Below are 24,781 nucleotides of genomic sequence, written 5' to 3' on the forward strand. Positions count from 1 at the left end.
TCATATTTGCTTTGCTTGAACAGGCCTGCTACATCCGTATTGATCCCATCGCTAATGGTGCATGTTATTAAACATGATCGCTCATAGAAAATACGGTGACATTTGTCTTTGTTGCGCTCAAGAACGTTTGCCAGCGAGCTGACGTCCCTATTAAAGATCCGTATAAACAATCTCCGGCATGCAAATTAAAAAGCGACGGCTTACACGCAACACACACACCTTCTGCATTCAAATTAAATTACTTTATTCTAATATCACGCCTTGACTGACACCTGCAACACTCATAAATGTTAATGACTGTGTTTTGTTGTCTTTATATTGCTTTTTTTTTTCCACCGGCTTGTTAGCGGGAAGAGTCAGCGCTTTTCAGATCCCGTCCTAACAAGTTCTTTCTAATCAGCCTCAGAATCTCACCAAAGATTGTACGCCAAAATAAACCATAGGACGACTGTTGTGCCTCTCAGAAACGGCGGATAAATGCGAGAGCGGGGAGATGCGCATATCTTACGACAGATCTCTAAGACGCACGTTAGTTTGCCGTGTCAATTTATGAATCGTGTTGATCATTATTTACCAGGACGGGTCTGTATTTGTAGTGGAGAGAAGTAAACTTCATCAGACGCCACTCCTCGCAGAATGAAATGCAGCACGCATTCTTCCCCTGAGGGGATTCGAGGAAAAAAAGAAAGCACAACAACTCAACCCTGCTCCAGTGCATTCGCAAGTTTTTGAAAAATCGGCAGCGTATTCAAATATTGATATTCGTGCTTGTCAAGAAGCCTTGAAATTTCCACCCGGCTCTTGTTTGTCAGAAAAAAAAGTGTCAGATAATTCATAAATGCAGTTCAGAGTCCACGGGGAGGAACATGGATGCAAAAACAGAACGGAAAACATCCCAATCATGTCTGGCAAATGTTCAATTTGGGCCTGTTGCATTTCCCCTCCGCCTTCTCTTGCGGTTTGTGGGCATGTTAAAGTGTTTTTGGTTTGGATGTGACTGTTTGTTGTTTCTGATTTCTAGTCTCCCCCTCTCAGCTTTCCGTTTCGAGGGCCAATGAGAGCGCAGCTGTTTTATTAGCCTGAGACATCAGCACCACTTATACATGTGGCCTGCATTAGTAACCCCCGAGTCGCTTTCTCAGACACACACTGTGAGTGACAGTTGTAATGACGTGACTGTCTCTCATGTAGTGGCAGTCATAAGAGGCGTTTAAATATGCTTAGAGCCTCATCAAAGTTGACTTCAGTCCTGTATGCCAGCAGGACAAAATGCCAGGGAAATAAATCAACACATTTTTCAATGAAATGCACCTCACATTTGGCGTCGGCACACGGATTTCTGAGTTAATGTGTGTGCAAATATTTGCAACTTGAGAATGTATATGAATTATCTGTTTAGTGTTGCTTCATCTGCATTTAGAATCCAAACTGACGCTGTTATCTTGCTTAAATCTTTCAGTTTAGTATCATACATGCATGTTTAAGGTTTGAAAGAGATTTGGGTTATTTCAGCTTTTAATGAGTGTCTCAAATTCTTCTCAGATAATCCCGGTTTGGAAAAACACCAATGTGTGCATTCAGTTAGTCAGAAATCTCATTCATTCATTTTCCCTCGGCTTACTTCCTTTATTCATCAGAGGTTGCCACAGTGGAATGAACCGCCAACTTATCCAGCATATGTTTTACACAGCTGATGTCCTTCCAGATGCAACTCAAACAATGCAAACTCCACACAGAAATGCCAACTGACCCATTCGGGATTTGAACATGCAACTTTTGATGTGAGGTGACAGTGTAAACCATTGAGCCACCGTGTCGCCCCTGTCAGAAGTCTCACTGTAAGCAAATATGCATCATTCATTCATTTTCCTTTGGCTTAGTTTGTTTATTCATCAGGAGTCGCCACAGCGGAATGAACTACCAACTAATACAGCAAATATTTTACAAAGCGGATGCCCTTCCAGCTGCAACCCAGTATTGGGAAACATCCATAAATACATACTCATTAGTTTATTCAATTCACCTATAGTTCACCAATAGTGCAAACCGGAGCACCCGGAGGGAAACCCACGCCAGCACAGAGAGAACTTGCAAACTCCACACAGAAATGGCAATTGGCCCAGCCAGGACTCGAACCAGTGACCTTCTTGCTGTGAGGAGGCAGTGCTAACCACTGAGCCACCATGTCGCCCCCGTCAGAAGTCTCACTACAAGCAAATATGTATTAAATTAGACAAAAATATGCAATGATTATGTTTTTAATACTATTTCTATATATCATTTTATTAGATATAGAATGGCAACTCCTCTTCAAAGTCTCAGTTAATTCTCCAACACATAAGATGTGGGTGTCTAAATAAGATTTTCCTATTTTTTTTCTTTTTCTTGTGCTTAAACAGTTCCAAAGTGGACCTAAAGTCTTAAGATTATCTCAATTTGACCAAAAACCCAATTATACAATCAAAACGTCAAAAAAATTCATATGAGCTCATAGTATGTGTCCACAGATTACAACTCAATCTGATTTCTCTGAGAAACAATGACAAGTCAGTCCTCTGCACTTCAATAACTGTCTGCTTTAGCTCAGCTACCAAATCCGACCACCGAAGACTACGTTGAATAGTCCCACTGCTGAGTGAATCGCTGGTGCAACCCTCCCCACTCTCCAAGAACTGTACTAAACCAGAACGAGCAGAGGGGATGCCAAAATCACTCTGGACCCCTCACACCCAGCACACTGCCTCCTGAACTGTTACCTTCTGGTTGACACTACAGAGCACTGTGCACTAGAACGGCTTGACAGAGAAACCTTCCTCAGGCAATCCATCTCATGAACACTTGATTATAGTAATTGTGAAACAAGTAGCTCATGAACAGATAGTGATTGCTCTTAAGAGATAACTACTTACTAGGAGCATGTCTATGGTGCTGATTTGGATTAGTCATTTGTCTTAAGTTGTATGTTTTTGGATGGTGGGAGGAAACCGGGGAACCCGGGGGAAACCCTCGTGAGCACGGGGAGAACGTTTAAACTCTACACAGAAACGTCGGCTGGCTTGGCAAGGACTAGAACCAGTGACGTGCTTGCTGTGAGGCAACAGTGCACCTAGGAAAGGAGGAGGAGTAGGGGTGGAAGGGGGGATTCTTTAAAACGAAGATGGCTGTCATTTGGAACTTCTGATTGGTGAATCATAAATTGGGTAATGCAGGACCAGCTGCAAGCAATCATAAGCACATGATCCTCTAAGAAACTTCACTTATTATCTGTTTTTACTCCTGTTTCTGTAATTCTGTTGCACTGTAAAGCTCTGTCACGGAAACAAATTCATCATATGTGTGAACATACCTGGCAGTAAAGTTTTTGTAAAAGAAATGTCAACAATGGCACAAACTGTGCTCAGATTTCTGGTATAATCAAAAATCCAGTTTGAATAAATTTCTCATCAAACTAGATTTAATTATCTCTGCAATTTTCATTTCTAGTTGAGGAATACATGAAGTTGCGATCCGCCGAGCTACAAAAGAGCAGCTTATAAGCATTTCTTGTCTGGGAACACCAGAAATGTTTATTCTTATTTTTTTTGTCCCCCTAATCTTTTTGTTAGACGCGTGGGAGAGCTTTGCGAAACATTTCGGCTCGCACCCTTTGCTCAATTATTTTATCATAAAAAAAAAATGGTGGATTCGGGCTGGGTGCCGGCTGCTCGGCGGAGCTGTTGAGAGCCACGGCATGTCGGACACGTCCCTTTATCAGAGTAGTACGAGGTACTTCCTCTCGCTATCGCTCTGACAGCAATATTCGCCCATGATGAATTGGACAGTCAGACGACAGTGGAACTCCGAAACAGAAGAGATATAAAGACCTATCTCTTGTCGCCATATGATCTCATAGTTCAAGGCTGTTGACAAGACGCATTTTTGGCACAGCTTGCGGGGGCCATCTGGGAAGTGCTGCTCGAAAGCGGCAGAAAGTATTGCGAAGCCGTAGTTAAATAACGCTGGAGCGTATGGCACCGCTGTGAGAAGAAGTAGGACAGTAGATTGTGCTCTCTCTTTCTGGAAGAGGAGAGAGAAAAAAAAAATCGCTGGAGACCAAAGATGGATGCGAGAAGAGGAATATGAGATTCTCCTTTGAGAAATATGATTAATATATTTAAAATAAATTAACGATGAGTGATCGGCTAATTTATCATCTGGGGGAGGTGAAATTCGCCAGGGTTTTGACACAGCACGCGTGGGTGTGTGAGATTGCGTTATGTATGTGCATTCCTGGTTTTTAATGTTGTTGTTTTTGGCCGACTAACAATAATATAGTGTCCATTTTCTGGTTGTGGCCATCTCAGGACTAATAGAGAGAGAGAGAGACAGAGAGAGAAAGGGAGAGAGAGAATGCCTTGGAAACCCGATTAGAGAGTCTGCCAGCATGTGCTACCAAACATGCTTTCTCTCTCTCTCTCTTTCTCTCTCTCTCTCTCTCTCTCTCTCGAGTTGTTCGTTGGCGAGTGGACACTCGTAGCGGCTGACATCTTTGGCTCGTTAGAGCCTGCAGGAGTTGACGTTTTCCACGCCTGCCTTCAGCCGCCTTCCTCTCCTCTCCTCCGCTCGACACTGTCTGCTACACGTCCAGCAGAATCTGTCATCTGCTCTCGGCCGTCCGGCCTGGCCACTCACGCCCTGACAGAGAGCAGGAGCGCACGAGAGAGAGAGGGAGAGAGAGAGAGAGGAAGGTGAACATCTCGCCATTGAATCGGCCATTACCTTTGTGAAGTGTATTGATTTCTTGTAAAAATAATGATATTGACAGGCTTTCCAGAAATAATTGTTTCCAGAACAAAGAGGTCATTGCGGAGACTGAGGGAGAGCTTGAATCCAGCACACAGTGGATGTTTACTTTGGAAGTATTTTGGGAAATTTATTCATGGTGTGCACTCAACAAAATACTTTTGCTGCTTGTTCAAACTGCTTATTTAAAACAGGTTGAATCAACACGACTCTTAAGGTGTTTGAGGGACAGATTAATTGTTTTAAGTTCAATCTCCTTAAATTTGTAAAAACTACTTAATCGATTTGTGTTGGGACAACATAAAGGAATTTGTTTTACAGTGTATAAACCAAAATAATAATAACAGTCATACTTTAAGCTATAATTGATGCTATTAACAACAAATAATTATCACTTTTAGCTCAATAAACTCCTAATTTGCTGCTTAATGATAGTAGTAATATTTGGGTTTAAGTATTGGATAAGATTAGGGATGTAAAATAAGATCATGCAGAATATGCACTTTGTAAGTACTAATAAACTGTCAATATCTTAATAACATGGAGGTAATAAGCCACTAGTAATCATATTAATATGCTACCATAATAATAATACTAGTTGTTGTTGAAATTAATATGTTATGTATACATTATGTATATGTGATTAAGTTATAAATAGTGATGTGAAAATCCAGTTATAAGCAAAAACTCAGTGTCAGATTGTGCTGCCAAATTGAGATAAATACTTAAAGGTCTGAGGGTTTGTTCAAATCACCAACCCCGAGCAAAGTGGACCCTGACAAAATGTAAAATACTTACAAAACATAATACGAAATACTGACAAAACCTAAAATACTTACATTTTCTCATGAGATCAGGCTGAAAAAATAAATAAATAAATAAATAAATAAATAAATAAATAAATAATATATATATATATATATATATATATATATATATATATATATATATATATATATATATATATAATTTTAATATATATATATAATTTTTTTCTAGATTATTTTCTAATTTGTTGCTTAATGACAGTAGTAATATTTAGGTTTATTTATTGGGTAAATTTAGGGATGTAAAATAAGATCATGCAGAATATGCACTTTATAAGTACTAATAAACTGTTAATATCTTAATAACATGGAGGTAATAAGCCACTAGTTAAAAGTGAACCCTAATCTCTACACTAAAATATATTAATAATAATAATAATTGTTATATTTAATATTTGGATGTATACATTTTATATATTAGATTATGTTACATGAATAGTGATGTGAAATGTAGTTATAAGTATAAACTCGGTGTCAGAATGTGCTGCCAAATTGAGTTTAATACTTAAATGTCTGAGGTTTTTTTTTTTAAACCACCAACCCAGAGCACCAGAAAATAATCCATCCAAGACTGTCTGTATATACACCTTAGTGACCTAATCTACCTGACAAGAAGCACATAGCTGTGCCATCGCTTCCTTTGCACTTTTTTTCCCTCTCCTCTGCTGTGTACCTTGACAGTTATCGCAGAGAGAGAAATAGACCCTTTATTGTGTAACGCAGGCTTTGACATGGCAGTTTCCAAACAGATTTTCTGGCTGTCTTTATTCATTCGCTGCATGGCTGGCAAGAAGTGGCGGTACAAAGGGAAAGACGCTGTTTACATACAGGCAGGGAACACCTGTAATCATTTGTGAGGTTAAGAAGATACATCTACATTCCCGTAGAGGTCTTGAAAGCACTGAGAAAAACACAAACATTTTTTTTCTCCCCTCCTTTCTCATCTCATCTCTCAGGTGTTGTGACGTGGACAGGGTCTCAGCTGAAGCCCCTAGAGGTGTCTGGCAGTGCGGATCTCCTCCACAGAAAGCTTCAGTTCCCTGTTGTTAGTGTTTTGTCACGTGCTCGCGCGTCTAGCTCACACACAGAGTTGTTGAACAAACAGCCGTCCATCGGTCAATACTGTTTCAGGCGGTTAATTGTGCCTGTGAAATCAACTGGCCCTCGCCTTCCAAGACAATTGCGATTTGAAACTCTGCAAGACCTCCGAGCTCCACTGGGAGGGATCCCACCCCCCTCAATCACTTCATTTTTTTAACTTCTTTTTAAAAAAAAAAAAAACCTTCAGGATGATAAATAAGAAATATCTTCCACAAATATGTCCCGTTTTCTACTGTTAGGATGACTTGTATGATATGTTGTCAGAATATGCTATTTGTTTGGTATTCAATTAACAATTTTGTTCCTGAAGGAAAGTAAACAAATCAACACAATCTCATGGCGATTCGTACTTTTTAACTTAGTGGCTAATTCGTATAATCTCATTAGTACAATTTAGTACGATTTGCTTATCAGCCAATGACAGTTGGGTTTAGACGTGGATTTGGATGCCACAACTCCTTTTTTAATTTGAACAATTTATATATATATATATATATATATATATATATATATATATATATATATATATATATATATATATATATATATATATATATATATATTTATTTATTTATCTATTTATCTATTTTTTTATCTTCACATTCAGATTTTTTCTAGATTATTTTTCGATTTTTTGTTTGTTATTTCAATATAATAATAATAATAATAATAATAATAATAATAATAATATTAACAATAATAATTATTATTTATTTATTTGATGAAATTATCTTTTCAAATATTTGTTTACTGCCAAAGTTGAATTAATTTATAATTATAAATGCATAAATAACCAACATTCTGGTCAAATACGGACAATTCCTCACAGAATAAATATTTCACTTCATTTAACATTTATTTCAATAACATTTATTTCAATTGGGCTTGGCAATGTTTGACACAACCCAGTATTACAGTGTAAATACACTGAACAAAAATACTTCTGCTGCTTGTTCAAACTACTTATTTAAGATGAGTTAAATCAAAACAATTTTTCAGTTTTTTTTTCCGTGGCACAACTTAATTGTCTTTTGTTCAATAAACTTAAATTTGTAAACAAAAGATTAAGTTACTTTAATTGATTTGAGTTGGGACTTGTGTGGAACCCTATATACAGTGCTCAGCATATATACATCCCTCACAAATCTCTCATTTAAATGTACATTTTCAATAGGAAGCTTTACAATATTATATTTGTGCATATATATGTTAGTTTCATCAGTACTGAAGCCAAATCTAAATCTAAATGAACTAATTTAACAAAATAACTTATTATAATGGTTCTAAAATTTGTGGCCCAAATTTATAATAGGGAAAAACATTAAATCAAATTTTCAAAAATAGCAAAATTAAAGAGAAACAAAAATATATGCAATTTTTTTAAATGTTGTAGTTTGTATTTTTTTTTTGCAATATTTTGCATGCATTTAAATGTATTATATTTCCAAAAAATATTATTTTGATTACTATATCTGTTTAATAAATCTGTTTTAGTCAAACACACCAAAATATATGACCCATATTCACTAAGAAATGGATAAAAGTATTCATTATTAAAAAGGGGTGTACTCATATGCTGAGCACTGTATGTATGTAATATATATATATATATATATATATATATATATATATATATATATATGGAATTTATCTGGAATACTATGTGATACTGAATGCTCATCATTTCCATGTACCACGATATAGTTCCATGATATTACTCATCGCTCCTTTTTTTGCTGTTCTGCTTTGGATCTGAACAGATTTGCTTAATCAATAGTCCAGGTAGGCCAGGTTTGATGTACGTGTGTGGAGAGCAGCTACATGAAGGCTGGTACAGATTAATTAGACTCTGTATCAGGCGTCTCAGATTAACATATCAGGCAGAAGGCCGCACTATTGTCCGTGTGACTGAATCCGATGCGTCTGCCTAATGAACTGCAGGCCAAAACTATCAATTAACCTGACAAAAGGGCCCTCACCGGCAGGGACAGACCACTTAACGACAACCTCTCCGCTGTAGCCGCCATTACCCTGTCACTCAGACACCAACACACGCTTTCTCTCTCTCTCTCTCCTCAAATTGGGTCCTCCGTCTCACACACTCCGACGCAGAGATTTGTGTTAACTGTAATCCAATAAAGCCGGGGAGCTCTGTGGAGTAGCATTCCTCCGAGAGTCCATCCGTGGGGCCTGAAGCCATACCTAATGGCCATTTAGGGCCAAAGTAGCTGTGAAGTGTTAAATATTTACATGTAAAATGCCAATAGTAATTGCAGGCTATGTCTGAGGTTGTCTCGGGACGGAGAAAAACAAGCGTTTGTTCCCAAATACCTCCAATGAGAGCGCAGCTTGGTGTTTACGGTTTATTTAGCGTTCATCTTTACCCGTGAGCATGCATGCACGCTGTCAACTTTTGCTTATTAATACTGAGGATAAATCTATATTTAGGTTTTTTTCTGGTGCTTTTTTTTTTAATGATTGTTGGGTCCAGAGGCGGCTAATGTGGTGTTGACTCCATGTGGCCTGTCTATTAGGGGTGACAGGACTGCCCTGGCAAATAATAAAGAAATATTTATGCTCCTCTTAGCGATGCTAACAAGGTAACATATCAAGCCGGTGCTCTGCGGGGTCTCCCTCTAAGCTTCAATAAAGTCTGGTGGACTCCACACACACACACACATACACATACACTGTGGCTCTGTTTGTGTGTCCCCTTCCGCTCTGTCCCCTTCTTTTTGTTTGCGAAATGAGATTGGTCATAAATCCAGGCCATCTCATATATATTTGAACGCTGGTATTTGCTTCTGCCAGGAAAGTGCACTTTACATGTGGTAACACGCGATTACCTGGGCGTCTTATTGCGAAGGAAGAGAAAAATCAATATCAATTTATAATTCACTATTGTTGCCTATATCTGGTTTTATGGCACTCCTGCCTGCCTCATTAATGTTTCAGAGTGATTGACTGGAACCCAAAGATTTTTAACGTGTTTCTTTTTTATTTATTTTCCCTTAATAATTCAATAAACCATAACTGGTTCCATTTTCAAAGTACCTACTGTGGGGGAGAACAAAAAAATGGACCACATATTATAAAATTAAGTCCATGAATTATTAAGGATTCTTTTTAACCCAATATTGGGAATATTTGGTTATCTTTTATGTTGTTTTGACCTTTTTTTTTTTTTTTTGAAGAATAGACGAGTAGCTATTTAGTTATTTGTCCTCATTTCATTTGCAGCACAAACTCACATAGACATCTGACTATTCACATTTGGCATTTATATAAATAAATCACTTAAAAAAAAAGACATGATACCCCTACTCTAAATAAATATTCAATCTACTGGCCAAAAGACTTAATTCCTTGAGGTCTAAACCATAATTTTGTCCTATATTTTACACATCTTTGAACACAGTATCGACGACCTGATGGTAACAATTGCAAGGTGTATGATAAAGGATGTCTCTGACAATCATGATAGACTTATTTAATACTCTTTCTTTGTATATGCCATCAATGCTCTTTAGTTTTATTCCCAACAACTTGCTGGTTGTTGTTACCACCTTCCCCCAGTGACCTCTTCTGGGCCCCAGAAGCATTTACATACTCACAGATATATATATATATATGTTCGATAAAAGCACTATAAAACATGATCAACAATGTGTTGTTGACATTAAAAGAGAATAGTTTCTTTAAGAAGTACATTCTCTCTTGAAGCTTTTTCCTTATCCAGTTAGTCCATACATCCCTCTTCAGTTTATTGTGCAACATCACACCCAAATATTTATAATACGTTACTCGCTGAATTTGCTGAAGTTTTGCTTTGTGCTCTCTCCATAAAATCAATAACCATCTGCTTAGTTTTAGGAATATTTAGGATTTTTTTTTTCATATATTTATACACAGAAAAACTTGAATAATTAGTCATGACAGCTTATGTTTTTAGCTCATTGTGACTTATTAAACTAAGTTAATCATGCTCTAACTTAAGTTATGCAAGCAGTTTTAAGTCAGTTTAACATGATATAAGTTAAATGAACTCATAAGTTTAATTTGATTCAGCTTAAATTTAAGGCAACCAGGATTTTTTAAAGTGGAGTAAATGTTTTATTATTATTATTTTTTTTTATTGTTATTTATTTATTCATTTATTTTTCAAATCTATTTGATTATTGATCTTCCCCTTCATCCACAAAGTAAAGTAAATAAATAAAAATAAATAAAATAAATTTATCAATTAATTAATCAATCAATCATGCATACAATCCAATTTATATATATATATATATATATATATATATATATATATATATATATATATATATATATATATATATATATATATATATATTTTTTTTTTTTGTATTTGCATTTTCTTTTTTTAAATAATTTTTTAAAATTATTTAAAGATTTGCAATGATAGAACAGTGGTTTAGGTGTCTCATGTCATCATATACAATAATATAGTCATCTTATATACAATCGTGCATTGGCTTGTAATTCAATCTTCTTGTGAAGGGTAAAATTATCAATCAATCAATTAATCAATTAATCAATCAATTAATCAATCAATCAATCAATCAATAAATCAATCAATAAATCAATCAATCAAACTAAACAAATGAATATCTTTCAAGATACATTCTACAAAAACTCTCGCAGAGGACTCAAGATATGCCAGAAACCATCAGACTTCTGACACAAGTCATAAGTCAGTTTTTCTATGCGTAAGAAAATGTTTGATTTTATCCACATATTGACTGAAGGAGAGTTAGGAAAAGACCACAACAAAAGAACACATTTTCTTGCTAGATAAGTACAAAGGTGTAACACTAAGACTAAGGTGTAGAGCAGTTTTACAATTCAGAAAATATGTCGATAACAACGATTAGCTGTGAACTTTTTTTTCTCCATATTGCTCAGAGAGCCAATCACACAGCAGAAATGTGCAACAATGGGAGTCTAGAAGTGTGTATATATTTGAGAAGCACAGAATTTTAGGCTGTCAAAAATGATCGGCCACCGAAAATAGGTTATGCTATTTAATGGACCCTTTAATTTGTGGCTACAGTCATTGTTGGGATACTCTTTTAAAGCTGGAAGAATTGACAACTGATATTGAAATGTATATCATTATTGTTCAATATGGAAAAGAATTCATTGAGATGCCATTTCGGCCATATAGCCCAGCCCGAGGCAAAAGTTCAACCAAAAATCTTCTAATTTCTTAGACTTCTTTCCAGTGTCTTAATCATGTCACAGTCCCAGAATGCATGCATTACATTACCAACATTAGATTTGCACTTAAAGTAACATTGCGTTAGTTTTGTTCCACACCAGTTGTATATAATTCCAGATGTGTTTAAATAGTGCTTTTGGGTTGATAAATAAATGACAGAATTTTCGATTTGAGTGAACTATCCCATAAAGTTGTCTTTTTGAAGCAGGCAGCGCATGAGCATCTGCATTTCAAAATGCTACAATTGAGGATTTGGCTATCAAATGGACACTCGTTGTTTCTGTCACCTTCCTGAATCTGATTTTCTTCTGTCATATCGCGTCCAATCACAGGACAAAGGCGACTCTGGTTTCTGGGCTTCGACCCTTCTGACGGCTGCTTAAGTTGTTCCTTTTAGTCCGTTGACTGACAGATGGAAAATTACGCTTTCAAATTCATCCCAGTCATTCGCCTCTGTTCTTCAACGTGTCAAAGCCCCCATGGGCCGGAGACAGTGAGAAGAGAGCAGGATAAAAAAATAAAAAGAGAGAAGCGCTGTGAGAGAAAGAGTTGGGCTAACACATTAGCTTAGCCTGCAGAAGGGAAGACAATCGTGTGTTTGAGAACTCTGAAGGAAAATCAATCATGTCGTAAGTGAGCGTATGAGTAAATTTGAACCCTGACAACTTTCATCATCTCGCCGCGGAGCGTTCGGCGGGCTGCAGTTTTCTCTCTTGCTCTTTCCCGCTGAGCGCTTCTGTGCTCTCCTCCGGAAGAGAAAATGAGCGCCTTTCTCTCTCCTTTTTTTCCTGGTCTCTCCTCACAGCTGTCTATTAAGAGGGTGAAGTGCTGGAGTCTTTTCTCTCGTTCTGTCTTTTTTACTTTACTGCCTCCTGTCTGCTCCGTCCTTTTTGAAGCACATCTGTCAAGGGGGTGGACGGCGGTTTAGCCTTGTTCCTCGAGTCTCTCCTTCTCGCTTCCGTTCCAGCGTATTCCGCAACAGGGACTTATTTGCAAGGTGCGATAAATTTGACAATGAAAAAATTGAATTGGAAACAAATTCATCTTTAAGCCTGCGATATCATTCTCACGTGTGTTTTATTAAGTCTTAAACCCACAAGTCGTCCTCGATCGATTCCATCTGAGTGAACGGGAGCAGCGTCTAATTTTATTTAGTTTATTGAAGAAGCAACAACAGTTTCGACCTTCGCTTCTTGTCTTGGAAGCAAAGCTGAACGCTAAACTATTGCAAGAGAAAGGCCTAAAACAAAGTTAGCAGAAGTTAAGGATGGCCTTTCAAGATGGAGATCCGCTTTGGTGATTGATTCAGAGCGCTGTGAGATATTTCTTCACTAAGTGTGAAGTGACCCGGTTAGATGGTAATATGGGCTAATGCGACTGCTCTGTTTCTTAATGTGAGCTTTAGCTGACAAGCACCGGCGGCAGGGTGGAGAGAGAGAGAGAAAAAAAAAGATTTAAGTCTGTTCTCTCTTCTTTAACAAGAAAATTAGTGTGCAAAGGAGATCTGTCATGATAAAGAACAGTGTGGCGGCAAACCCCCAACCCTACACCTTCTCTCGGTACTCTACGACTCCCAGCGGGACACATCCTTAAGTGTTATAAGGACAAATTTATTGTCCTGGCCACATTATTTAGCGATTTGATTTGTGCCAGGGATTTGCATTAATTCCATCCTGGAAGGAACAATGATTCATGGAGGGAAAGAGGAAATTTGCAAGAAAGAGTTAAGATTGAGTGAAGTCTTTCTTAGGGAAGTTTTATGAGTCGTCTTCAGCTGCAGATTTTATTATGTTTTTCTTTTTCCTCAGGCAAGGGGATATTCAGAAGTGAATATAAATATTTACTGTAATGAACTGATCTAAAATGTTACAATGACTTAAATACTAAAGATAAATTCTGGAAAAGTCCAATTACGAGACCACTCTTAGAAATAAAGGTACAAGAGCGGTCACTGGGGTGGTACCTTTTCAAAAGGTACATATATGTGCCTAAAGGGCATATATTGGTACATCAAAGGTATAAATTAGTACCTAAACATTTTAAGAGGTACACTTTTGTACTTTTTAGTTACAAATATGTACCTTTCGAAAAGGTACCACCCAAGTGACAGCTCTTGTACCTTTATTTCTGAGAGTGTACATGGTAGTTAAATCGTACTCTATGGCACAGAATGTCATGGTTATTACCATTACAATGTCTCAAAAACTCACTGTAATACTTTACAAGCTATTTTCCCATCGTATTTGTCCCATTGTCATGCAGTTGCAGAGAGACACGTGTGTGTTGTTTTGTCTCGGCTAGTTGTGACCTTCCTGATCTCGGGGTGATGTTCTGTGACCTCTTCGCACACACAAAACCGCACGGCGGGGAAGGATGAGATCAACGCTAAAGCAAGCAAACATCTCTGGCTGAGAAAACATGAGCCACCACACACACACAACAGGAAGTGTTTCTGAAGGAGCACAGGAAGTGAAGGGTGAAACGCACACACAGCGCTGAAAAGTTTGACGGTGAGAATCCTCAGTTGGGAGCTCAGATTCGAAACCCTGTAAAGCTCAAATTCAGGAAAAATCTGGTTAAAATTCACTTCCCAGATGACTGTGGAAGCTTTATATCCCCCTGCGCTCTTGACTTGGGTTACACGTTTGGCTGAGGATGATGTTTCCCCGATCTTCCTCTTTTTTTTTTTTCTCCTGCATGTGTTTGTCTTTAAGCGTCACAGTGTGTGAAGATGACAACAATAATTGTGCCTTTTTTTAACCAGGCAAACAATTCCTGAAATAAATCGCTTCCAGGGCTATGGGGGGGACCAAATGGATTCTTGGCAAACAAGAAGCATATTTTGCATTTATTATGGAAAATAATTTTTACAGGTAGGAGGTGAGACAATTTGGGAATTTCCATTCGCTGGGAAGTAGGATCGAGAGCGTAAAACGGCTGCATTTTAAGCAGATTCCTGCTCTTTCCATCTGGCCCCACTGGCTGGAGAACCTGATCCGACCTGTCAATCAACGGGCCCCAGCTGTGAGGTGCGGCCCCCGCCTGGAAACCCTCCCCAACTCATTAAAACAGCTTCCCAAACGCTCTCGAATCCACTCTCCCTCTTTCCCGTTCGGTTCTCTCCTCTCCTGTCCTCTCTCCTCCGCTCTCCCACACTGCACAGTGGGGTTTTCATATCAGGGGTCTGTGACAGGATCATTTCAGCGATTTGTGGGATTCATCTGCAGTTAAAAGTACAGCCTAAGGCTAGTCTAATTGGTAGGAAGGCTAATTCCCTCCCGTCCTCCTGTCAGTCTGTATTTTATTTACTGAGCCTTGCCAAAACCTATTTACACAATAATGAGAGGAGATTGCTGTGATGCCTGCAACACAAAGACTCGCTCAGCGTGGAATCCAGAACGAACAATTAAAAGCAAATCTCAAATCATGCTAGCAACCCGCGTGCTAGACGACACAGGTACATTGATGCGTTTGCATCCATCCTTCGCCTCTAAACTGTATTGCTTAAAAGTTGCTCAACAGTTCATATCGAGATGTCAAAGTTTCATTTAAGACTTCTTGGCAAATTCGAGCACTGATGTTGACAAGTGTTTGAAAATGCTTGGTTTAGTTTATATGAATTAAATATCCACTTCAACTCGGATGTTTATCCCAAGTGATGTTTTATAAACAATTTTGGGATATGCATGCGCAGATGTTTCAACAATTCTAATACATCATTGGCAATCATTCTATTATCCAATCTGTAGGAGCCATTTGTTTATTTTATTTAAAGGTTTGTGTTGTTAATCTTGATTTCTTTCATTTTAGAGATTTGCACCCCCTGCAGGCCAGAGGAAGCTTAAAAGGCCTAGATGGCTGACTGGAGAAGGGCCTGCTGGAAGCACATGGTCTTTAGACCTTACCTTCAGTGTTTGGTGGCCAAAGTTGTTTGATTTTGTTTATTTCAAATCAGTTTTTTTTTTGTTTTTTTGTTTAAACTAACTCTATAAACAGCCACCACTGAAGACTTATCGATCCATGTATTATTTTCTAAAGCGTCCCCTCAGCAGACCCAAGATGTGACTAATTTGAAATTTCGATTATCGATTTATCGAATTTCAATTAAATTTTGATTAAATTTAGGATAATCACAACACAATCAGTATTAGACCAAACTCCCATAAATACCAAAGTCGTACTACCTTCATTATTTCACAAAGTTAGCATCCTTCCACAACCCTGAAACCTCACCTCTTAAACACTATCTAACTAGGGGGAGTGTTTTGGGGCAGAGCTAGACACTTTACTCGGACCCCAAGATCTCTCACTTTCCCAAAAAGGGGAATTACACGAGTTGGGGTGTCTTTTCCGAGCTCAGAGCCCTCTCCATGGACAGCACGCCAAATATTCTTCAAACATCTGTAAGTGTGAACTCGTGAACGCTTTTTGAGATCATTTTTACTAATGACGTTGCTATTGAACCACTTTCTCCTAAAGTCCAAGTCACAAACACGTCATGAATGAGTCCGATGCTGGGGTTTAAAGGGATTGATCATGCAAAAATTAAGATTCTGTCATCGATTACTCACCCTTCAATTGTTGGGCTGGTGCGGTGGATGGCGCAGGGGTGTCAGGGACGAAAGTGAAGAGGGTTGGGGTTTCACGGAAGAAAGTAAAAGTGAACAGCGGACGGGGAGGAGGGTGGTTGAGGAGGGGGATCTATAAATTAAGCCCGGCCAATAACCATTGTCTTCCATAGTAGTACATTTTCAAACTATGGACGCCAAAACCTAATAATATTAGGTTAGATTTAGGTCATGATGTCAGGTGACCAAAATTCAATGTCTAGCCAACGTCTAAGGGTGTTATTTTGACATCTAATAATGACTTCAAATTATGTTGATATTTGGTTGATTTTAGGTTGTGTTGGAAGGTGACCAAAATCCAATGTCCAATAGATGTCATCGTGATAACGTCCACACAACGTCAAGTTGTAACATGATTAGATGCTGCTATTTGGTTGATTTAAGGGTGGACATTGACGTCATACACACCTAATCCAACTATTCAAGTTGTTCAAGACTAGTCTAGAGCACCTTGATTATTTGGAACTGCTGTATGTGATTAGGCTTGAAGCGAAACTGTGCAGAGCTGTGGCCCTCCAGGAATTGAGACCAATGATTATAGCTATAGCTCTTAAAATACAATTGGGATCTAGTTTTCGAAATAACTTCAATAATTCCCTATCAGATTTTGTCAGTCTCACGACGTCCCGACCGCACATAGGTCACCCGTCAGGTGAGAAGTGTTTAGCACTGTCGTTTCTCCATGCCAGCGAGCCCGAGGTTTTTATACGGCTTTTTAGAAGCAAAAGACTTGTCAGATTTGGACTGGATCGATGGAAGATGATTTAGGGGTGTTGGGAGGAAACAGGTTGTATTTTTCAAACTCAAATTAAAACCAGTCATGTGAATCTCTATCTCTCTCTGCCTTCACTCTCTCTCTGAAGTCATTTCTCTGTTATTTGTGGTGTTTGGTTTTTATCCTTGACACTTTCACAGAGTGACTGCTCACTTAGAACGAGGAAATCATTCAGAAGAGCCATATTTCTCCCCCCTCCTCTTTCCCAAGTGCGACAGAGAGAGCGCTCCATACCTCCGGGATGTCTCCAGAGAGCGTCTTCTTTATGATGATACTCTCAAGGTGAATATTGGCATTTATTTAGCCCGAGTTGGATATGAAAGAGATGTTTAGTAGCGCCAACCCCGGCGGAAAGTGTGCAGTCAGCACTCATCGCTTCCCGTATAATTCTATTTCATTTCCCTTTTCTCAAAGTCACTGTGCATCCCTTTCTCCCCTCCAACCCTGTTCAAATTAATTTAACACTCCTCTTGAGGAATTCTGATCAAATTAAAGTTTTTCTTTGCCGAGATGACAATAGCGGTGCGTCTAAGTTTCACGCTGAAATGACGAGCTCCTATATTTAGAGTCTCATAAGGGCTTTGCAGTGGAGAGAGTCTCTCTTTCTTTCTGCAAGCAAATTAATTGAGGAAATGACAGACTTGGCTGAGGCATCAATCAAAAAGTAGCAACACGACAAACTTTGGCAGCGATTAGAGATGAGTTTTTTTTTTCTCCTTTCTTTTTTTTAACTAGCTAACAGCTCCAAACCCCCGATCCAATTTCCTTCAAACAACAGTTTTAAAAGTCTTTCATATGACGGGAAGCAGAGGAAACAAATCATTGGACTAAACCACAACAATGACCACTTGAAGTGGGGACTTACAGTCAAGTGGACGCTTTTGTTTTAAGCATACATTGGGGTCAAAACATCTGGGATTTTTCTATTATCCGACACCAGTCTTATGTTGCATATATTTGGCCATAGCCAGAAATACATTGTAAGGGCCAAATGATTGATTTTGCTTTATTGCTAAGAAGTCATCTAAAGTCAACTAAAGTTTATATTGCATATTTTATTGTACATGTTCTACTGTAAATATATCAAAACTTTATTTTTCATATGACGGGAACCAGAGTAAACTAATCATTGAACTAAACCAGAACAATGATCCCTTGAAGTGAGGACTTACAGTCAAGTGGATGCTTTTGTTTAAAGCATACCATGGGATCAAAACATTTGGGATTTTTCATATTTTTCCATTTGTGACCCTGGATCAGAAAGCCAGTGTTATGTTGCATATGTGTAGACCATTTCAATGTGGTGATGTCATTAGTCCATGAACATTTACTTATTTTAATAACTAACAAAAGGCAAGTCAGTCATATCCCAACGTTAAAACAGCTGTCATAACATTATTTATCAATATGTGGACCTTTCAGGACTCTGAGAAGCTATGAAAATGAAAAATGTAAAACAGGAAATAAGCAGAATATTCATTAGAATATTAATTGAATACCATATTGCATATTTTCTACTGTAAATATATTAAAACTTTAATTTTGATGAGTAATTTGCATGGCTAAGAACTTAATTTAGACAACTTTAAAGGCAATTTTGTCAATATTTACATTTTTCGAATTCCAAATTTTCATAAAATAACCATTAATGTTGGCGTCAATAGCCTTAGTGGTTAGTGCGTCGACATATTGCTCCCAGGTGCTCGCGGCGACCCCAGTTCGAAGTCCTTTGCCGATCCTTCCCCTCTCTCTGCTCTTCATACTTTCCTGTCTGTAAATCTCCACTGTCCTGTCATTAAAGGTGAAAACCTCAACAAAAAAAAATAATTATGAAATAACCATTAATAACTAAATATATACTATAATTATTAATATAATTAATATATTATATAATATAAATTTAATAAACCATACATCAATCCAAAGCTTTTTTTTTATTTTTTATGAAGCTTTCAGGTGATGTATAAATCTCAATTTCCAAAAAAAAAAAAAAAGACATTCATCATAAATGTCACAAAAATATTAATTGATTGACTTATTATACAATATTTAATAAACCAGTAAAATTTGTTAGTGTGTTTGTTTATTTATTACCTTTTTTTAAAGTTCACCTAAAGTCATAAATACAGAATTATTGATTAAATGTGATTAAGTGATTGATCAGTTTTTATTTAATAAACATCCCAACAATAATCCATTTCATAACAATATTGCTTGATTATCTTTTGATCAATCTATTGTTTTATCTAGAGATTAATTTTATTGTAATTATTGGACTTTTTAGGTCAATTATTGTTCCATTATTTGTATTATATTATATTATATTATATTATATTATATTATATTATATTATATTATATTATATTATATTATATTATATTATATTATATTATAATATATTATATTATATTATATTATATTATATTATATTATATTATATTATATCTGTGGTTCTGTCTATGGATTGTTTGTTTGTTTGTTTTTTTATTGCCTTTTTTCAAGTTTTAAGGAATTCAGACCACTTGGGAATGTGAGATTCGTGGTCTCTTACACCAGACTGATAAGAGCTGTTAGTGTGGGCCATTTTGGTCCGACACAAAGATGGAAAGCGCACACAATGATACTCGATAAAGAACATCCATATTGAAAAGTCCTGCACAAATGCTCTAAGTTAGCACGTGTATGTCCATTTATGAGGTCTGGACGGCTGAACAAATTAAGAGTCGTAAAAATTGCAACCCAACCCACTCCGTCCATTGCAGATCAGTACATTTAAAAGTCTGGCACGCTCAAGAACCATTGTTTGAAACCCAGAATGGACCATTGAGTCTCTATGAATGAGTGTCCATGCTGGAAAGTGAGAGGGAGCGTTGGTGTGTGTGTGTGCGTGAGGCTGAGAGAGCTGTCACTTTGAGGAATGAGAGACTGTGGCAGTAGGGAGCAGCCTGGCAGATGTGCAAAAGGAACACGAAGCATATTGATCAATTAAGTATGCAAATTCCTCCTGCTGACTAAAGAGAGAAATAAATAAAGTACAATAAGAATTAAGCCCCGCCGTAATGACTCTCTCAAGGAAAAATAAATAAATAAATGAATGGCCATTCTCCTAAAAAAGATGTTGTGTGTATGTTGCATGAACTAACTGTGTGACTTCACCTTATGTCAGTCTAAAGGAAATGTTATATAATTCCAACTCCATGCAGAAATGAGAGAGTCGAGTTGCATAAAACCCACCCACACACACACTCACACTCACAACTGTTGTTTTCCTTCAATGATCAAACAACAGAAACATAACATGCAACACACACACATAGAGGAAAACAGAGTTAGACTGATGATATTGGTTTGATTTATGTATCTATGGATTGATTAAATATGATTATTGATTGATCGGTTTGATTCATAACAATATCAACCAATTTATAACAATATTGCTTGATTATCTTTTAATCAATCTATTGTTCTATCTATAGATTAAAATCATCGTAATTCTTGATATTTTAGGTCCATAATTTTAATTATTGTTTATTGTTCATTTTTTATATTATATTATATTATATTATATTATATTATATTATATTATATTATATTATATTATATTATATTATATTATAGATTAATTTTATTGTATTTTTGGACTTTCTAGGTCCATAATTGTAACTATTGTTATTTATTTTTCAGTTATATCTTTATTATTAAATCATATTATATTATATTATATTATATTATATTATATTATATTATATTATATTATATTATATTATATTATATTATATTATATTATAGATTATTTTTATCTTAATTTTTACAATTTTTAGGTCCATCAATTATTGTTCATTTTTTTGTAAATTTTTAAAAATATATTATATTATATTATATTATATTATATTATATTATATTATATTATATTATATTATATTATATTATAAAATTTTTTATCAACAGATTAATTTTAATATCATAATTTTTGGTTTTTCTAGGTCCATCATTTTAATTATTGTTTAATTTTATTGTTCAATAATTTTTATTATATTATATTATATTATATTATATTATATTATATTATATTATATTATATTATATTATATTATGTCTATTGTTCTATCTATATATTAATTTCATTGTTATTTCTGGACTTTCTTGGTCCATAATTTTAATTATTGTTTAATTGTATTGTTAATTTTTATTTATTTAGTTTATTTATATTATATTATATAATATTAATAATTTATTATTATCAATTCTCCTTTATACATTCATGTTATACTCTTACATATTTGCTACCTAAATGTAGGTTCAATAAAAATATTCATTTTGGAAAAAAAAATGAATTTTTCCCTCTGTGTAGAAGATCAGTTCTGGTGGTCTTCTGCTGCGCTACCTCATGTGTCAGAGCTGTTTCTCTGTGATCGCCCCCCTCTTTGCTGGTGAAAGGCTCCTCATTATAAGTTGGCCTAATGAAATTATCGTCTTGTTCTGCTCTTCTCTATGCTGTTGTCAGGACTTTGAAACACGATAGTTTAATTATGGACACGGTGTGTGTGTGTGAGAGTGTGTGTGCGTGCTCTCGTCAGCATGCGGGTGCACGAGAGAGAGCTCTGGACCCCTGGACGTCGCCCAAGCCTGCGAGAGCTGCCCTTTCCTGGAGATATGTTAAACCTGCCATTCATATGAAAATTGACTACAGCCATCGGCCTGCTCTTTTGTTCCTCTCCCTCTCCATCCATCTCTCTCCCGTTTCTTGAATTGTGTCCAAGTTTAGCACGTAGGATCACGCCGATGCCAGAGTCATTTGATTTTCCTGCTTTATCCCGAATCCCCCCTGCTCTGTGAGGCCGGAAATCTTCCTGGCTTTTTTTTTTTTATCCTGGGCTCTTCCGAAACAACAGAGTTCGCTCCTATCTGTGTCCGCACATGCATATCGCCGGCAGGCCGCAAACCGCCCCGCGCACAATAAGAGAAGCATCGCAAGAGGTCATTTCATATAAAACAGGAGAAAATATTCGGTCTTTGACATTTGGACCGTGTTTTTTATATTTCTGCATGGGCAGATAGCATCAAAAGTCTCCTCCTCAATAATAAATATCAGAATGTCAGCTGTCAGTCACTGCCTTTAAGGAAAACAAGACAGAAAGGGAAAGAAAAGAGAAAAAAAAAGATGGGGAAAAAAGGGAAGAACAGACAAAAGCTATCCCGCCGTTGCGACAAGCAAGTGTTTATCCCATAAAAGAAGGATGGAAATGAAGCTAGGGTGCACGAGGGGCTTTAGAAGCGAGGAACAAGGGAATAATCTCTCACTTTCCCCCTCTTTCTACATTTTGTGAGTGTAGTTGTTCCCCCTCTAAAGTCCCAGAGGGTTTGATCTGGAAAACAGGAAGCTCTCCATGAGTTCTTCCCCCTCAAGGAACCTCGTGTGTTTAGAAAAGCTCCCTCTCTCTCTCTCTTTCTCTCTCCATATCTGAGATAAAAACAGAAACGCCTCAGAAAGAGACACTGAAAATTTCCTACTTACAGACAATCCAATCACATCATTTCAATTTATGATGTGTGCCTAAAAAGTAAGCTGATTTTAATATTGTAAATGAGGGCACTAGCATTTAGTTCACAAATATTTTTAATATTTTAATGACATCATGTGATCTATTTTGAAATGTATTTTATTAATAAATCACAGTATAATGAAAAAAATATATATTAAAAAGAATTTTATCAAAGCAACAAGGCATTGATATAACAAAAATTTTAAAGTCAAAATGGCTAAATGAACTGACTTACGCCAAAATTTAGCATATCCTTTAGTACTTTAGTAATATTTAGGGTAATTTCTTTAGTAATATTTAGGGTAAATACTTTCTGCATCTATAATTTAAATAATAGCCACATTTTATTGTTCCTTTAATTTATATATTTTATATTATATTATACTATATTATATTACATTATATTATATTTATTATAATATTTTATATTATATTAACAAGACATTGGTATAACTGCAATTTAAACAAGTCAAAATGGCTAAATGAACTGACATACTATATACTGACTTACCAATATTTAGAACGTCCTTCAGGACTAGTGATATTTACAGTAATTTTTGGACTTTTTACATCCATAATTCTAATTATATATACATTTTATTGTTCAATTAATTTTTAAAAATACTATATTTTATTATATTGTTATATTAAATTATATTATATTATTATACTATATAATATTGTTATATTATATTGTTTTATTATAATATATTATATTATTATACTATATTATATTGTTATATTATATTATTATATTTTTATAATATAATATAATATAATATAATATAATATAATATAATATAATAATATAATATAATATAATAAAATACAATATAATATAGTATAATATAATATAATATAAAATAATATTATATTATATTATACTATATAATATTGTTATATTATATTATATTGTTTTATTATAATATATTATATTATTATACTATATTATATTGTTATATTATATTATATTATTATATTATATTGTTATATTATAATATAATATAATATAAAATAAAATAATATAATATAATTTAAAATTATATTATATTATATTATATTATATTTTATTTTATTAATAAGACATTATATAACTGCATTTTAAATGAGTCAAAATGACTAAATAAACTAACTTGCTCCATCATTTATCACATCTCTCAGTACTTTAGTGATATTTCCCCTCAATCTAGCAATGCTAATCGCAAAAGTCAAAATCTGTGATTCTTTGTGCGTTTTGCGCCACCCAAGCTGAATCTGGATCAGTTTCGGAGCGTGCCGGCAAACGAATCTGGCCGACGAGTGCGGTTGGCAATTAGGCATCTTTGCTTCTGCTTGCTGCTTGATTAAGCTGATTGATGAACAGGCCATATGTGGTAGTGTCACAACTTGGCTTGAGATCCCGGTGTCTATCCTCCGTACCATCTTCCCGACACATAGAGGCGAGATTTGGAAAGATTGAGATACGGATGACAACTTTGATCTCTCCTTCTATTTTTTTCCCCCTCCTAATCCAAAATGATGTGACACTTTAGCAGCCAATCGCAAGTGAGCTGCTCATCCGTCCAATCCGCTTGATGCAAATGCAATACCCAGCCATGCCGTTTAGCAGTTCAGGATTGTTTTGTTTTACATTTTTTGATGCCAGCCGAGAACTGTGTGCATTTGACAGAAAGCATGTGTGTGAAAGCATGTGTTCGCGTCCATGCGTCAGTGTTAACGTGTGTTTGCGTGCGTGTTAAAGACCTGGCACGCTACGTGTGTTTGCTGTGAGACGTTGGTGTGCGTGTGTTTTCTCCACAGGCTGTGGGGTGTGTGATTGCTGTTATGCTGTCAGGTTGGGTGCTGTTGCTTGGCTTGACTGCGAGGCTCTTTTAATGTGC

General features: G+C 36.1%; 2 protein-coding genes across 32 annotated transcripts in view; one reads left to right on the forward strand and one right to left on the reverse strand.

Annotated features, from left to right (window-relative positions):
- The window catches only part of ebf3a (EBF transcription factor 3a), a 142,074-nt gene that overhangs the window by 30,142 nt on the left and 87,151 nt on the right, over positions 1 to 24,781 (forward strand).
- Positions 1 to 24,781, reverse strand: part of LOC147834572 (uncharacterized) — a 274,792-nt gene that overhangs the window by 14,838 nt on the left and 235,173 nt on the right. The window contains exon 8 of one of the 8 annotated variants that reach the window (XR_015504594.1): positions 1,874 to 4,674. The exons of 6 other annotated variants lie outside the window; for them this stretch is intronic. The gene's annotated coding sequence lies outside the window, so the exon portion shown is untranslated. Of the gene's footprint in view, positions 1 to 1,873; positions 4,675 to 24,781 lie in introns of those variants that run through there. One more of the 8 variants, XR_015504596.1, reaches the window with a different exon arrangement.

This window comes from Danio rerio, chromosome 12 (genome assembly GCF_052040795.2).
Source record: "Danio rerio strain M-AB ecotype USA chromosome 12, GRCz13ab, whole genome shotgun sequence".
Classification (NCBI taxonomy): domain Eukaryota; kingdom Metazoa; phylum Chordata; class Actinopteri; order Cypriniformes; family Danionidae; genus Danio; species Danio rerio.